This window comes from Opisthocomus hoazin, chromosome 8 (genome assembly GCF_030867145.1).
Source record: "Opisthocomus hoazin isolate bOpiHoa1 chromosome 8, bOpiHoa1.hap1, whole genome shotgun sequence".
Taxonomy (NCBI): Eukaryota; Metazoa; Chordata; class Aves; order Opisthocomiformes; family Opisthocomidae; genus Opisthocomus; species Opisthocomus hoazin.
The window spans coordinates 36,961,026-36,973,564 of record NC_134421.1 but is presented as its reverse complement, the minus strand read 5'-3'; the positions used below and the strand labels follow the sequence as shown (position 1 = coordinate 36,973,564).

At 37.3% G+C, this 12,539-nt stretch overlaps 1 protein-coding gene across 9 annotated transcripts in view; it reads right to left on the bottom strand.

The window, feature by feature from the left end:
• Positions 1 to 12,539, bottom strand: part of TAFA2 (TAFA chemokine like family member 2) — a 204,884-nt gene that overhangs the window by 8,321 nt on the left and 184,024 nt on the right. For 5 of the 9 annotated variants that reach the window (XR_012764817.1, XR_012764816.1, XR_012764818.1 and 2 more), the window contains 2 exons: positions 2,680 to 2,862; positions 558 to 805 (listed from right to left, as the gene is read on the bottom strand). The exons of 1 other annotated variant lie outside the window; for it this stretch is intronic. The gene's annotated coding sequence lies outside the window, so the exon portion shown is untranslated. 3 more of the 9 variants (XR_012764821.1, XR_012764822.1, XR_012764823.1) reach the window with 3 other exon arrangements.

The following is a 12,539-nucleotide window of genomic DNA, read 5'->3' as shown; positions in this document are numbered from 1 at the left end:
TAAAGTTAGGACTACAAAAATAGCTAAAGGAAAAATACTTTAGAGCATGGCATATATTCCTGAAAATGGCAGTGTTCTTAATCTTAAACATGATTTGAAGATTAAACAGACAACATCTAGCATATCTTAGGAATATAGTGGAAATACCCCTTTCCCAACTTTTTCTGAATTTTTGGAATTTTAAGTAATCCACTTAAGCTTTCAACTGCAAAGCGACACCTAACCAAATGTATCAAGACATACTTCCCTTTTAAGTGCTGTTCTCTTCTCCAGAGCACCTGTTGCTTTCCTATGCTAGCGAGTAGCTTAAGTTCACCAATTGGGTCTACCTTTGAAAGGAGAGTGAGTGAAGAAAGACGTTTTAAGGCTCCCAGAAACATCTGACTGACACACTGAGGCTGCTCAGGAGCGGAACGCAGAGTGTCTCGAACCACGTCCTGAAGCTCTGCCCAAATAAGCAACGATTTCTGGGCATCAACAGCAAACTAAGCAACTACAATGAGGAGTAAGGTACAACAATTCCTGTTAAAACTGTGTAAACCTGTATTTGTACACACCTGCTGCTCTGTGAGTAATAAACCAGGGCTGGAACACATTTTCTGGAGTGGTTTGACTCTTTATTCCTCAACGAACATTCTGGCCCTTCCTTAGAATCCGACCAAGACTAGGATTCATCACAACTAGTGCTCCAACGTGGAGCCAGAATATTTTGTGTGTGTGGAAAAATCAAAAATTGTCATCAGGCACAGCAGAAACCTCCTTTCTCTACTTCTCCATTCGGACTTGAAGAGTTTTACACGTTTGCCTAAGAAACAAACACATGTCAAGTACTACACTGTTATGGAATTCGTTACAAAAAACCAAAACTAGGATAGATGGAATTTTCTTTAACTTACAAGGAAAAGTACAAAATGACAGGAAAAAACATATTTCAGAATCAGAGCAACTTCTCTTAGCAAAAGAGCATGGTCTCAAAAACACCCCCAAGCAATAACAGTAACCCTAAAGGAAAAGGTTTTAACATACTCAAATTCAAGCTCATCAACTTATCACCAAAAAGCAATAGAAACTGATAGATAACACTCATTTCTGCAAGTATATCAGCAATCTTTAACTATGATAAAACAGTAATTGAAAAATTCTTTGAAAATAAGTCCAATGACAGACCTGTGGTACAGAAAACAGCCATGAATTGACAATATGATTCCTTCTAAATGAAAGATTTTAGTGTGTTCTTCCCATTCATGTTTATAAAAAACCAAACAACACCCCTCCCCCCCGCAAAAAAAAAACACCACCAAAAAACCAAACCCCAGAAGTTTCAAGTTTGAAAAACGTGAGCATTCTGATGAGAACTCTACTTACAGTCATTGATATGGTTAGTAGGTTACAGGAAACACTATAAAATAACAGGTGACACATTTCAAAAGACAATACAGAGAGCTAGTTCCTTATCTAGATATTTAAGGTATTTTTTGGACTTGCTGATAATGATTTCTTCCAAAAAGGATTGCACAGCACGTCAAAAGATCATCTAAATCTCTACAAATAATATTAACAAAAAGATTATTATTTCCCCAGGTTTTTTTAGTCTTTTTAACTTCAATTTCATGCTGCATATCATTAGAAACATACAAGATTAAACTCATAACTCCAAAAATTTTTTGCTTGAATATAATCTCTACACATTTAAATACTATGAAACAAATTAATATGGCTCTGTATTCATATTTCCTTGATTCTGACAGTTTACAAAATAAACTTAATTGATACAACTTACTGGGACAATTATCATAGTGTGTATCTGATACAAACATATGAGTTACATCAAGGCTAAATCTAATTCCTTAGTCTTTTGAATGTAATTCATAATTCGTACCTTCCAAAAGGTTATGTCACTGCAATGCACACACCTATACTTTCTCAATGTTTCTGTAACTCAGCAGAGAAATTAAGTTTTTGGTAGAATTGTTTTAACTTCACAAAATTTTTCATTTACAGACAAAGAAGTCTTAAAAGAAGACTTAAATATAAACCTTATTTTACTTTCTGTAACAGATAATTACTGTAGCGATTCAGACAAGGATATATCCTCTTGAGGTTTTTGTGGTAATCACACCTCCATAGTGGGACTGCAGCATGCCGGCATAAAAGACTGCAAGACAATTAATTAAATAAACGTAATTTTCTTCTCTTTTACTGAAGCATAATAAAAAGTCATGCTACCCTTCCAACTGCGACAAAGTAAATGGAGAAGGAGGGATGGGAACAGAGTCCCTCTGTCTTTGGCTTTATCTGACCTCACATACCTAAAGAAGAGCCTACTGTTGTTCTTAACTGGAAAGGAAAACCTGCAACAAGCAGTTGCCTGTGTTTGATATTCTAAAAATGAAAAAAACCAAACCAAAACGAGAAAGCCCCAGCCTTGTTTTAAAGCTAGTTTGAGGTTTTAAATTGGTTATGTATAACGGATTTTCATCTTCTAATACATTTTTCCAGAAGTGGGGTAAGATTGAATTTCAAATTAGCCCCACTAAAAAATCAGGTAGTCTAAATTAATCACATTTGATATCTTTTTCTTCTTCAGATGTTTATGATGTGTTATTTTTTCTGTGATTTTGAATGTACAGTAACACACCATTTGGAGGAGATCAAAACAAACGTAAATTATTTCCTTACCTGTAATTTTATCTTCTCTATGAGGGTACCTGCTGCTCTGCTAGTGCAGTACTGATGTGTTTTCTGCCTTTGTCCCAAGCTTCAGAGATTCCTCTGGTGATTTTTCCCCACTTTCTTACCAGCTTCCACTGCTGGCATTTTGAGGTAGTGCACTCACATTTGGCTCCAGGAATACTGCCACTGCTGAGGGAATACAAGACAACTGAAAAACAAGTTAGAAAACAGCAGAGCAATATCCAGGCAGGAAAAAGAAATGTTTAAAAGCAATGAATCACTCGTCAACTTGAAACCCTTCGATCATTTTCCTCTCTTTCCATCCATTTAGAATCTCCACATGAAGACTTGTCCATGCTTTGAGAAATTTTAGCCAAAGTAGTGGGTGCTGACAGCATAGTGGGTACCCATTCAGAGAACATAAAATTATTTTAAGGGAATCTAATTTTAACTTTCTCCAATATGAGTACCCACCACGCCATCACTCTAAGACGGATAAGAAACAGAAGGCGGCAGATTTGGAGGATTTCAGACAAATCCGTGTCACCCTGTCTCAAGTCTTCGTAGAACCATGGAAAAGGAAGACTCAAGGGCTTTTCACCTAAAAGCTGTCATAGATGAACAATTAGAAGGATTTCTCATTGCCCAAGAAAAAATACATAAAGTCTCGCTCACTAAGAAGTAGTCAAGATTATGGTTGCTGATTCCCAAGTAATGGTTGTAGTCATCTTGGTCAGAGAAAAAGAAGGGTAAAGAGCAACTAGTACTGTCAATTTAATACGTCAATAAATTGAATGCAAAACAGAAAACATATCCACCATCCATCTTTGAAGTTGCATGTAGATGATAAAATGTCATTGTCATTCTCTTGCATTTTTTACATGTAATGGTCACAAGTTCCTGTGGCATTCTTGGAAGAAGATAGCACAACACACTGGTATTAATCCCTGAAAACGATGGCTTTGATGCTTTTCCCTGGTATTTGCCCTGAACTCTTGATAAAGTGATGCACGTTACTAGTATCATTCCTGAACTGATTAGAAACGTCTTCTTGCTTGAATGTCATGGAGATTTCCAGGTAAAAGTTACGACTGAGGATCTGTACTGGGGATCATCTTGATACTGTTTTTGAACTCCACGGTAGACAGAAATGATGTATGCTGTCAAAGCAAACAACGAACTCTAGAAATTTAACTAAGAACCTGCTTTGGTATTCAATTTAACTTGTCATTCTTAAAGAACCTGGCCAGTTGTCTTCATACCTGCATCGTCTCATTATCTTCTGACTAGTATGTGACCCAAGACAAGATAAGCATGAATGAATCAAAGTAGCTAATGACAATTAGACACTGGTATTCTAAATTCTCAAGTAATGAAGGAAAGACCAAAAGGCTCTGCAGAAGTTTTTGCCTTCAAACTCCAGGAATGTAAGTACCAATGATGTGCAATGGTCAAGAGAGAGAAAACGGACTCTGGTAACTTCTTGAATGAATTTAAGAATTCAAAAAGAATTTATTTTTGCAAGTAATCAGCTTCAAATTTGCCAAGCTGCATTCTACGAGAAAGTCTCCTGTTCCTTTTTTGTATTTTGAAAATGTTGAACAATAATTATTAACAACTGGAATTAGAATGATGCCTTGAGGATGATAAATCTCCTATGATCTTGTTTTCCAAGGTCACTCTGAAAAGAAGACAAGGAGGCAGGACAGAGGGATCTAAGAAGTCTAGAAGAATAACTACTCTGATTTTCAAGTGCATTTGCCTAATTGATAACAGCACAAGCGGAGATAAAATCCTTTTGTCTCCTTTTGGCAGGGACATGTTCCTGAGCCGCAAAGCTTGAATTCAAAATGTGGCAGTAAGCTGTTGTTCTTCTGGTTGGCATCAGTAAGATTTTCTGTCATTCTTGAATCTGAAGAGGCAAAGCTGTTTTGGACCTCTTAAAATATGCAGCTCCATTTAAATTCTCAAATCTTCTGTTACTACTGAGTTTGTAGATGCATGTTGGTTAGACACTATTGTTTCTTTGAGATCATATCCATCTTCATAAACTGGAGAGAGACTTGTGCTCTCTTCTGGTTTTAGAGGTCTTGCCAACGGAATTCTACAGGTCACATCATACAAATAAGTTATAGTGAACTGGATATTTATATAAATTCGCTTCACCCTGAATTTCTACTTCAGACCTCTATGACATTTCTCACTGCAGATATGGAAGGGGATGAACAATAGTCAGGACTAGAAGCTCTCAGAAGGAATCATCTGTGTATGCTAATAACGCAGTGGCAGAAAGCTCAAGGTCCATTTTATGGAACACATAAGTCCTTTGCAGTCTTTTGTTCATACACCGCAGTAGTGTCTTTCCTAAGATGAATCTGGTGTTCACCAAGGTGGAAGAAGGACTAAACTACAACCTATGAAAAAAACGAACAATTGTTAAATTCTTATTGAAATTAATTTTATGTTGGTCCTCTTAATTTAGTCCTAGACATCAATCTTCCACTTATTCTTGCCTGAAATACATTTTCTTCTTCATTTCGAACAGTTCTTTGATAGGACAGGACTATCTTCATTATTCTTATGGAGAGATAAGTAAGATATACAACCATGCTCACTTTGCTCTGTAAGGGAATAATATCTGAGTAATCTGATTTCAGTTGGTTTGAGAGTTGGTCACTCCTCCAACAGTGACTGTGCATAATGCTCTGTATGACTGACTTTCTCCGCTTGATATTGATTATTCTCCGTTTCCTTCCTTCCCTGTTAGAAGCCAAAAAAGCAGAGCGATGACAAGGCGGTATGTTTGAGGTTTTCTACAAACAGTCTTAATGAGCAAGGAGATACCTCAAGAAAACTATGGGATTTTGGAGAATAAAAAGTAATACCTTTTGGACAGTGGGGGGCCACTTTTCCACTCCCTCATATCAGTTCTGCAACTAAGCAGTGATGCACAGTTTGTGAAGTCTGTGCCAAATACCCATGGAAAGAGGTGAGAGTTCTGCCTGCAGCTATTTAGGTAGTAGGTAATGCGAGGTTTCAGAACACTCCAGTCCCTCTGAGCTGAAATGTATCATTTCTGACTTGCAGAAATGATCCAAAGAAGCCCTTACAGACTGCAAAGGAGGGTGAGACAGGGAAGAAGCACTAGCTTTAGAGCATGCCAGCATGACTCACACGATACTGGCATTTGAATATCATCTTCCTATATAGCAACTTGTGAGGCAGTAGAAACTGACAAAGATTTTCCAGAAAAACTGTAAAGGACTGCTAGATATTCAAAGAGCCCTTCCTGCAAAGCTGTGAAAGTGCAAAGAGACTGGCGGAATGGAGCTGCAAAGGAGAGTGGAAATGTCTTTGATACCGGTGTCAGGACTCTTCCAATTCGTGGAGAAGCAGAGAAAACCAGTTATTTACATACAGCCTTCAGAAATCACTTTCCATCACAGAGGCAGAAAATTATCCTTCAGACGTGAGGTCAATATCTCAAACATGCCAGCAAAGGACAAATTGGGGGGAAAAAAGAAAAGAAAGAAAAATAAATCACAAGTTGAATCTTTTGGGACAAAGGCAGAAAACCTCTTGGCTGGACTGATGTAGTGGAGGATTCCCATGTGGAAGAAAGCAATGCTTGCAAAAAATCACTGATTAGTTAATTAATGACATGCAACTGAAATCCGTTTGCATTTTTCTTAAAATATTGCAGAAATATTTTCCTTTTATTTCAGAATAATTCTGTCAATTTTCAGGTTCTGCAGAAGCTGAAACGATGCTTTACAATGGATGCTAGCTGCAGTCTTACCTTAGGAAAAACTATTCCCTCGTAAAAATGTATAAACAACAGCATATATTACTAACAGTCTGCGAGTGTGATGAAGGGATTGTAAAAGATTTCATTCCTCTTGATTTGTGCAGTGTGTCTACTCACAAAAAAAATTAGAGTAACCCTTAGACTACCCCTAGATTTGTATCACTTCACACCACAATGCTTCTTCTTTTAATCCTTTTCACCATAATTTGTGTTACGTGGGTATTTTTAAGTATATTTGCCTTTGGAGAAAGGACTCTGACTTGTCTAGATTTCTGCAACCTACAAATGGACATCATCAAGCTGTAGGTCTAAACTCATGTCAAATGTAGACTTGCAAAAGGAACACTTTCATAGGGTAGAACTAGGCACACCAACTCCATGTCCAAGAAGTCAATTTGGTATACAGCAGCTATTTTTAAGAAAATCAGTGAGTTGTATAGCCCTCGATTCCTTGTAACATGTGTTGGCTGCAATGCTAACTATTTTCATCAAGATCTCCAAGTGTCCCAAAAGATTAGTGTTTAGGTGCCCTACAAAAAATACAGAGCTTCAGGATTAAAGAATTGTGATGCTAGGTCAAAACAATAATTACTGACTAATACAAGAAGCTAACTGGACCCCAGAAAATGTCGTCCTACTTCCAGTACCAGCTCATTTGCCCCCTGAAACTTGTATGTATTTTTAGGAAAAGATGTACATACCACTTATTGCTATTTTAATGACAGATTAGATACAGTGGGTCTCTGCGTTAGCAATGAGAAACATGCTGAGATCGCTGCAAATTTCTCCTAATGACAGATTAGCCAAAGGCATGGAAAGAGATACCATAGCAACAAAGTGGCTGTCAACAGTGCAATCGCTTTCTTCCATGGGCCCTGTTTTGCTACAGTCTGTGCACTTACTTATATTGTAATCACATCCTTTTTTAAGAAACACAAGGTATTGCTAGTCACTGTATAGATGTGTATTACTCCTACAAATCTTCATCTGAAATTAAGGCAGAAGGTAAGGTGTCTATAGACAGAGGCTCTGAAGTGAGGCAGGGGAATAGACTAGTTTTACAGTGATGTTGTTTCTTAATTTATTCATACAGCCCCTTAAATAATATTAGGAAAAGCACTTCTGTCATTATTTACTACTGACACAAGGCAGATCATTGATTTATCCTGTAAGTATTTCACAATTCACAGTGGTCAAAGCAAAAGGCAAATTGTTTTATGTGACGGAAGTTAGCAGCAGTTTTACACTGAAAACATGTCAGGGAGAAATGCATTGCCGTATTAGCACTGACTGACCACAACTGCCATACATCCGGCTTGTCGGAAACATCCTAGAGTAACCTATACACAATATTTCTATGATGAATTTCTGCTTTTTCTAATTACATGTCATTACTAATGCTGTTTTTGAAACGCCTGGAGGAGGAAGAGGAATAAAGACGTGAGGGAAGAGGATACCACAATGGCAGTATTTCTGTTCAACTTCGGCAGAAGAAACAGTAATACTCGTTCCATTTTTTCCCCTCTGCTGCTGCTTAAAGAGCCTATGCATCTGTTGCTCACGTGGAAAAGCACCGATCAACAACTAACATAGCAGCATGCAGCTACAAGAACTGCATTCAGTTACAAGAAAAATGCCTTTTTCTTCTCATACCTAGTGACACATTTTAGCTCTTTTGTATTTTGTTGTCTTACTCAAGCAATGGGTATGACAGCACGGGTAGTAGTTGAGTCACCATTAATGTTGCCTCCTGATACCAGGAATCTCAGTAGCCCACTGCAAAGCATTACTATGCAAAGACAGCTAACTGAGGCCCTTTCAATCCTTGTGCTGAAAGTGTTATGAACAGCATATTTTATAAATTGAAACATAAATAAAATTACTGCCTCTCCTTTCAGCAGCTGTAATTAATTTAGAAACAATCCAGCATCTGCAAGTGAGAAAGTTTAGATAGTGTAAAAATGTAAACAGTATTTATAGATAGCAACAGAACTGTATTGATTCAGAGTAGTGGAATGCACACACTGAACACCATTTGGCTTCACGTGCAGCCAGTCGGTGTGTTTGGATGGTACATTTTCTCCTCTTCCAAGAATGTTATTCAGTTTTTAGTTTCTTTTAAACTCTGGATGCCATAATGTAAAATTAGATTAAATGGAATATTATAAATATCTGGCTTCAGGCTCTCTCCAATATTGTTTTGGAATGTAGATAAACACTCTTAGTATGGATTTCTTTCCATCCTGGCAATATTTCTGTTTTTTTCACATTAGCCGTCTATCTCTGGTATTGATTCGGAAAGCAGATTTGGATTAGGAATGTAGATAAATATACTCAATATGGATTTATTTTTGGCCCTCCAATATTTCTCTTTTATTTCTCTCTGCCCTTGTAATATTTATTTTATTTTTTTGCAGTACTCTATTTCTAATACTGGTTTGGCATATAGTTACATAGTAATATATAAGATATTGATTTCTTTCTGTTCTGCAGTGTGCTTTTCCACACCTATTAAAAATAATAGCCATTTTTCAGAGTGACAATTGCAGTTCCTTCTGCCCCTCATAAAAGTGTGGGTGCTCAGCTATTCCAGCAGTTGGATACTCATTTCGAAAAGATGGCCCTTTACGACCTGTCTGAAAATATTACTTTCACTTGTTCATAGCAAAATGTTTTTCACTTTCACCTTCCAGAGATTTTCAGAGGTTAATAATCAATACCTGCTACGCATTACATCTGATTTTTTCGGTTATTTTATATTATTAGTATTAGTAGTAGTAGTAGTAGTAGTATTATATCAACAAGTCAGTTCTAAAAGGACGTGCACTGGTTGCCAGTTTTTGCTGAATAATAGATACTGGATATGTTGCTCATCACAGTATCATTCACTGATTTAGCTCATAGCTGTGTATCTTCAGAACATGAATGTTTTTGAAACTTCGCTTATACTGCGTTTGATACTGGTCAAAGTCCAAAGCTTCCCAAACTGAGAAAGAATCAACTTTTTTTAATCATCTTCCTAGTGAAGACCATATCAAAGAGAGTAAAGTCTCCAAGCATCTTCCTATTCAATATTAAGTATCTAAATGTCAGGTGCTAAGCTAGTCGTCATAGTTTTCCTTTAGAGTTACTGGGGAGACATAAGCACCCCCAGAAGATAATTCATCTGACTTATCTCAGGACAAAATTAATTGTCCTCTGGAATTGAACAATTCTCTCCAGTACTAAAAAGACAGCCTAGAGCTTAGGCTAGTCATCTCACTCTGGAGAGTCCTAGCCCAAGCAAAGTCCAGTAAATTCCACTCCACATATTTTAACCAGAACTTAGTACTTAGCATTAAACTATGCCTCATTCCACAAGCCGTTCTACCAAATCAAACTAAAAGCTTAAGGACAAGGCACTACTTCACTACTGCGCAATGGTCCAACGCTGTGCAAGGGGAGGTTTAGACAGGACATTGGGAAGGATTTCTTTACCAAGAGGGTGGTCAAACACTGAAACAGGCTTCCTACAGAGGTGGTCGATGCCCCAAGCCGGACAGTGTTTAAGAGGTATTTGGACAATGCGCTTATTAACATGCTTTAACTTGATCAGCCCTGAATTGGTCAGGCAATTGGTCTAGATGATTTTTATAGGTCAGTTCCAATTGAAATAGCCTATTCTATTTCACATGAAAAATATTAACGCATATTTCTCTACATCTTTGTAAAATATCAGCCCAGGGACACTTCCCCACTCCCGGGTTCAAGTGGACACTTTTTCAGATTCTGCAGGAAAGACACACGGGTGTACGGGCTGCCCAGGAGCCACGACATGCTCTAAGCTAGTCCCAGGGTGGGTGCGTGGGGAATCTGGACCCCAGGAGGCATTTCAGCATGCTCTTTCACACAGGTTGCATGCAGCTTCTGGTGCTCTTATGTAAAGTCAGCCTCTATTGCAAAGGTAACAGACAATGTACTGTTCTTAAAAATGCAAGTAAAGCCTGGCATCTGGATCTGCCCTTGAAAAACCGCTATCCAGAGACTTCTGGTGTGGAATACACCCCATAACTGAGAGAAATATGAAATTCTTTCTCCTCAGCTCTTACCTGACTGCAAAATGTTGTTTTTGCATCTTTCTAATGGGCTCCTTTGTTTAACACAAACTCATAACATTTCTTAAATGTCATTGTCAATTTTATACATAGTACTGCTATATTTTGTAGTTTTCAATTGATTGGAAAATTCCTCTGTTTTAAACAGAAGTTTTCCTTATTTTGCAAAAAGCAAAGGAAACACAACCAAGAGAGCTTTTTGAATTAAAACAATCATATCAGAAAAAGGCTGTAAGAAGAAAAAGTATTTCAAAAGTAAAAATAAAATTTCAATTTTCCCTTTTTTTTGACACTTTTTTCATCATTTAAAGAGAGCAACGTGACAAAATTTTTTTTGTTTATTTATCAAAACATTGAGGCTAGCAATACAGAAACAAATTCAATTGCTTCCTCTCACCACAGTTTCTCAGCCTGGAGGAGAATGCCACAATGTGCCTGGTAAATCTCAGCTATGCTCATAATTATTTCATAATTCTCCTAATGTGTTCCTGAAACTCCTCTTTTGTTGTGTTATAATGCTCAGAAATGCAAACACGCATTTCTTTATACGAAGTAAAAAAAAATTACTGTTTTAGCTAAATTGTCATTGCTTTTTCTCCCCTTCCCCTCCTGCAGGCTACATAGACCCATAATAGTGAATTCCAAAGCAGCACAAGTTAACTCAGTACTCAGTTGATTTACACACACTTTCCCCCTTGTATTCATTCCTTTTTCATGGTTAACTCCTAATGTCAGCCCTCTCCCACTAATATGCAGACAAATTAGGAAAAATAGTTTAATCTTTCCATAATGCCTGGTTTTGCATTCTGAAGGTAAATAATCTCCACCCGACTTTTTTCAACATTTGAATTCTGAGCACCATAACATTCATGCTATTTCTGATTCATTATTCATGTATTACCTTATTAGATACCCATATCTGAACAAAATGCAAAACCTCAACTAGACCACATTTTTAAAAATCAATTTGTTTTCTCCCATTATTCACTTAGTCTTTTTGCTTAGTGACTAATATCAGTATTAAGTGGTTGGCATCATCACTTTTTACAATAGTGTGATTAAATATGCTAACAGAGGTGGATGAGCAAAATACCTCCTTCCTCCACTGGTTTTATCTGTAACATAATTCTTAACTATTAACAGCTTGAGATGTCGAAACGTAGGTGCTGCTTTTGAACTTGGTATCCTGTAGAGGAGAAGATAGTGCTTCAGCGGTTAATTGGGTTACTTTTTCTGCACATGAAGGAGGTAAACAGAAGATGTTTGGAGGTGAATATAGAATTTCTTAGGCCTTTCAGGAAAGCCTTCACAAGGCTTTTCTGCAATACACTTAAATAGCCCAAGCTGTTCAGTCCCCTTTGTTTCTTTATGCTTTTACATTATACATGATAATCACATATGGGTTATTTCATTTGACAATCAGAAACTTATTATTCATTACTTCTTTATACCGAGTCTCTCTACAGTTCTTTTTATTTTTTCTCAAAAAAATGGGTTTTGAAACCACAGATCGCTTCAAAATGTTTCCTTTTATTTATATAGAGTTTGGGGAGCAGGAAGATGAGCTAAAAAGTGTTGTAGTCACTACATATTAGGGAAAAGTACTTGCTTTTTGATAATAAGCTACTCTCTTAACACAAAGAATCACTCACATTTCCAATAGCAATTTATATTCTCCTGGGCATCAGAATGATGTCTATTAAAGTCTCAGCCCCCTGCATCTGGAAAGAGAGAGATCTTCATTCTCCTGCCACCTGTTTTCAATGACTTAGACCAACTTTCAGTCAGAAATTCGAATTCAAGCTTGCTATTGTCTCAAAACAGCTTTGCGGCTGTGTGGGAAATGAAGGAAGAAGAGGGCAACATACAGTACCTGGACAAACAAGAAGGCAGAACAAACAGAGGGGGATTTAAGGGGATTAGTATTTTCCTTTTAGTGGTGCTAGGTCTGCAAGCAGCTTATG